Source organism: Engystomops pustulosus, chromosome 1 (assembly GCF_040894005.1).
Source record: "Engystomops pustulosus chromosome 1, aEngPut4.maternal, whole genome shotgun sequence".
Lineage (NCBI taxonomy): Eukaryota > Metazoa > Chordata > Amphibia > Anura > Leptodactylidae > Engystomops > Engystomops pustulosus.
This window is the reverse complement of record NC_092411.1, coordinates 156,888,106-156,893,683: the sequence shown is the minus strand read 5'-3', so window position 1 is coordinate 156,893,683 and position 5,578 is coordinate 156,888,106. Positions and strand designations below refer to the sequence as shown.

At 38.5% G+C, this 5,578-nt stretch overlaps 1 protein-coding gene across 3 annotated transcripts in view; it reads right to left on the bottom strand.

Moving 5' to 3' along the window:
* The window catches only part of LRRC25 (leucine rich repeat containing 25), a 144,383-nt gene that overhangs the window by 99,988 nt on the left and 38,817 nt on the right, over positions 1-5,578 (bottom strand). The window lies entirely within an intron of this gene.

Genomic DNA, 5,578 nt, shown 5'->3' with positions numbered 1-5,578 from the left:
TATCAAAATGTAATAATGTTTTTTCACTGCGTTTTATCCCGTAACGGAAAATAGCGCCCGAAGTTGAAAATGGCACAAATGTATTTTTATAATTTTTACTGCATTCAGAATTTTTTTTCCCGCTTCCCAGTACACAGTATAGAATATTAAATACCGTCACTATGAATTGCAATCTGCTACGCAGAAAACAAGCCTTCATATAGATCTGGACATGGAAAAATAAAAAAAGTTATAGATTTTTGAAGGTGGGGAGTGAAAAATTAAACTGCAAAAACAAAAAAGGGCCTGGTCCTTAAGGGCTTAACTGTGTAAAGCCTTTAATTATAATAGTTCTGTGTAATGTACAATCAGATCCCTTGTTTTAGTTTCTATCCTTCTTTCGAAAGATAACTTCAGTGCTGTAAAAATAAATGCTGCCTTCTGCCAGACAACACGATCTTTTCCCACTTAACCCCACATGCCACTGCTAAAACTGCCTGTATAACATATTGTTACATATCAACCAATTTCTAAGGTCCTCTCCAATTGATGGGGAAGTTATACCCAGAACCATCAATGATAAGCTGAGAAACACATGCGGTGCCATTACATATAGAATGAAACATGAAGTAGACAGTCTGTAATGGCTCCATTCTGTGTATAAACCTGCTTTCAATTGGGTTTTGGAATCCTAGATATCACAAATAATGGATACGTCCTTAATACGTCATTAATACATTTTTCCCAGAAACATCTGATTGTTGAACTGTATAAGAGTACAAAGAACAAGGCACACAGAGCATGGAATTTACAAATAGGGCAACAGTGTACATGCACAAAGATGTGTACAGAACTTTTATTGCATGTCTGTGTCTTTTTTGTATTGATTACCTATCTTTATGTCCAACTTCTGGTACCTCCACTGATCAGCCGATTAAAATGGACGGGCGTTCTTTTCACTGCACTGTGGCCCAAAAGGTACTACAGTTCTCTTCTGTTTCCTCAATGTAACAGAATGTAACATTTAAACTGTGGAAGAATTGAAATACGCTGGTAAAACCCACAGCAATAATGGGTGCCTACCTCCCCCTCTCTTCTGCCTTCAGGGCCTCTCTACTTTGCACGGACCTAATTTCTTGGGTATTGTATTATGTGGCCGTAGCTGTAGGCTGTCAGAGATAGTATTTTACTTGCCTACATGTTTGGATATTTGGATGATTATTCTGCTGTTTTTCACCACTATATTGCACCAAGCACCTTCCATATGTTGCACTTTAGGCAGATTGTAGTAGGGGGTTAAGGGCTCATTGTGGCCCTTGGAAGGCATATAGACCACTTGGGTGTTTTTTTTTTAAACTGTTTTTATATTGTCATGTTTATATTGTCATGTTTTCTACTTGGGTGTGATATTTAATTGTTCAATACACTTGTCTGACACAATTTGTTAATCCCATGTATGCATCCGTATGTTTCTTTGCTGATTTACCCACAACAATACTGTTAATGTAGCGTAATAACAGCACCTATAACAGCCATATTCTACGTGTTTGAAAAATTTACATAATAATGAGCATGTAGTAAGAATTTTGAACACATATACCCTATGATTAAATACATTGGGGCAGATGTATCAAGCCATCTGAAAGTCAGAATATTTCTAGTTGCCCATGTCACCAATCACAGCTCCCCTTTAAAATATTGATGAGCACTGGTAAAATGAAAGCTGAGCTGTGATTGGTTGCCATGGGCAACTAGAAATATTCTGACTTTCAGACCGCTTGATAAATCTGCCCCATTGTTTCCAATATGTGTGATATATTGTTTTGTATCTTTAATCTTGCCAAGTAAAAAAATTACATTTTATTTCTCTTTTGAGAATAGAACATACATGGGCTTAATTTAAAGAGTATCCCTAATTTCAGATGATTTTTAAAGATCGCGCTGAAAGTGAAGGGGTGAATGCTCTCTGCTCAGAGCTGTTTAACCAAACACAGTGGGGCACATTTACTTACCCGGCCCCTTGGAGTTCCCGATCCGGAATGCACTGTGCCGCTATTCACTTAGATCATGCGCCCAATTTCCTGCATGTGTCGCTTCCCCGCTCAGGTCGGCCGGAGTTCACCATCTACCACCCAGTGCATGTAAGTGCTTGGGTTGTGACTCAATTTTGAAGTTAAATTCCGCGTTTTTTAACCGCAAGCACCGATCGCAGTTATTAGCGGTGGGGATTTGCTGCAATATGCAACAACTCCCACCTGTGTATGAAGAGGACTCAGCCCGTGAGCCCTCTTCATACACCCCCTGCACCTCTGCGCCATAGAGCTACGGCGCAGAGGGTTAAGGGGTTAAGGGTGTTCGGAGTGTGCAAGCCTTAGGGAGACCTTAAATTGTCTTTTACCTATGTGAAGAAAGTACTATAAACAATACATTTTCTTACCCTATCCTGTGCGATCTCTGCTGTGTGTTGTCAGACGGGAATGAACTTTGCCGCGATTCACACGATTCAGATGAGATTGTGCTGCCGATTTCCTGCATCTGTTGCTTCCAAGAGTTCACCTTCTTGTTCCTGGTATATGTAAGGGCATGTCTTGCGACACAATTTTAAAGTTAAATCCCGTGTTCAGTCCGAATCCGCCGGATTGTCCGACGGCCCGTTCCCCGATTTCTGCCGCTTGAAAGTCAGAGCGTTTGCACCAAAATACGATTGTGTGCAACAATAGCTGTAAATAGCTGTCACAGTGCTGTGATTCCGAAAAATTTCTAAAAGCCGACGATCCGCGGGACCCTTAGTAAATAAGCTCCAGTGTATTCTGGAGTCTTTGTACAGGTTACGCATTGGGTCCCAGCAGCGTAATTAATGGCCCTGACAGCATATGAAAATATATATGTTGTGTCCATACAAGTGACATTGGGCAATATGGATGTATGGCTAGAAGGGGATATCTCATTACCTGATTCCAGCCTCACAGCTGCCTATTTACTTCTCTAGGATTTCTGAGAACATTGTAGTAAGGAGATTTGATTCCCATAATAAATGGTAAATTGTGACTACCAAGGACTTTTAAATGAAATTACTCCTTTAATCATAATCAGAACATTTTAGTGTCCTGTGAAGCCCCCAACTATTAAAGGAAACCTACCACTTGAAGTGGCAGGTTTCAGATGGAAATACCGAGCACCAGCTCAGGGTGAGCTGGTGCCGGAGCTTATTTTTGTTAGTGTTTTAAACCGCTGTATTGCGGCACAGGGAGGTACGCGCTCGGCGCTTACCATGCGCGCGACCATGCGCGCGGCTACATAGGAAGTGAAGGAGAGCCGCGCGCATGGTAAGCGCCGAGCGCGTACCTCCCTGCGCCGGCTATAAAGTTTAAAAACTAAAATAAGCTCCAGCACCAGCTCACCCTGAGCTGGTGCTCGGTATTTCCATCTGAAACCTGCCACTTCAAGTGGTAGGTTTCCTTTAAGTATTGTTTACGTTGCTGGTTCCTCCATACAAGGAAGTGATTCCTCATGGGATTAATGAGCTGTAGAAATCTTAGTATGTTGGAGAAAAGTGGAGACCTGAAGCATGTTATTCAATAATCTACCTCTGTTATGCTCTGTATTTGTACATATGATGACATAGCCATGATAATATTAGAACATGTCCTACAATATTGTTCTTTGTGACATTTATTCAATTTTCGTTACTGTAATTTAGTTCTGATAAGAAATCTTGTGATTTTCTTGTGCCAATTTTGATTATTGTAAATATATAATACACATGTAAAAATGTAATTAATGTACATGCAAGTTGTACAGTGTTTGTAAATAAATAATAAACTTTGTATCCTTAATAATATCTGAATTGTATGAACCTCTGTACTAGAAAACTCCTGCTAGTCATACATAATATTTATCACCTGATAAATGACAACCCTCTGTAAGAATGTGGTTGGCACAGAACCATCTGTTCTGACTTCTGTAACTTTCTGTCGCCAGGCACTTATTGCTTGGGGTAATATATAGCCAGTTACAACAGAGAAATACCATTTGTGTTGATCCTCAACTATATACAGTGATCTATATGTGCAACTAGTCCTCCAAAAGGGTATATATTTCATGTACCAGCTTTTCACTAATAATATAAAAGGTTTGAGTAAATAACTTCTTTAACAAAATGTTACGCAATGGAAATATATAGATTGCATTTTAGAATTTGATCCAATTGTCTATTGGGAAGCTGAGTCCTGCAGATGGCATGCTTGTTTAACCCCTAGGGGACACAGCCTATTTTGGCCTTAAGGACGCAGACCCATTTTTCAAATATGCCCTGTGTCAGTTTATATGGTTATAAAATTGGAACACTTCAACTTATCTATGTGATTTTGAGATTGTTTTTTTGTGACATATTGTACATCATGATAGTGGTGTTTGTCTGCCAATATGTATTGTAGTTTTTTTTTTTAAAAAACAAAATTTGGCAAAAAATTAGAAAAATTTTCAATTTTCATAGTTTGAAATTTTTGGCTTGCCAGATAAATCATTTTACTTCACAAAAAAGTTTATATCCAACATTTACCATATCTCTAATTTATGTTTTCATCATTTTGACAGAGTTCTTTCACTTTTTTAGGATTTGAGAAGGCTTAAAAATATAACAGCAATTTTCCAAAATAAGAGAAAATTTCCAAAACCAAGTTTTTCTGGGACCAGTACATATCTAAAGTGTTTTTTTGAAGGCATATACATTAGAAACCCCTATAATTCACCCCATTTATAAACTGCACCTCTTCAACAACTCAAAACGGGTATAAGGGTGTCTGTTAACCCTTTAAGCATCTCACAGGAATTCAAAAAAAAAAGAGGTAAAGTTAAGAAATTATAATATTTTTTCTATAACAGGTTTAATAAGTTCAAAAAAATTTGAATTTACAAGAGTAAAAGAGTAAATGCATCCTAAATTATGTTATGTGATTTCTCCTGAGTAAGAAAATATCCCACATGTAGATGTGAACTGGTTTTTGGGCACATGCCAGGGCACAAAGCAGAAGGAGGGCCACTGGGCTTTTGAAGAGCAGCATTTTATGAAAAAGCATTCACGTGTCATGTTGCTTTTGTAGATTCCCTGAGGTGTCAGAACAGTAGAAACCCCTGACAAAATGACCCATTTTGGAAACTACACCCCTCAAGGAATATATCAAGGGGTAAAGTGAATGGCTTGACCCTACAGGGGTTTCACAGAATTTATTAACATAGGACTGTGAAAATGAAAATTTACAATTTTTTCAAGAAAATCTCATTTTAGCCCCCAAAATGTCATTTTTAAAAGCAGTTTAGGTTGAAAAGCACCCCAAATTTTGTCGCAAAATTTCTTCTGAATACGGCAATACCCCATATGTGGTTGTAAGTTGCTGTAGGGGTATATGGCAGGAGTTGGAAAGAGAACAAGGCTTTAGGGCCTTTGGAGAGCAAATTTTGATGAAATAATTTTCATGCCCCATGTCATGTTTGAATAGCTCCTGGAGTACTGTAACAGTGATAAACCCCCCCAAAGTGACCCCATTTTGGAAACTACACCCCTCAAGGAATATATCAAGGGGTAAAGTGAATGGCTTGA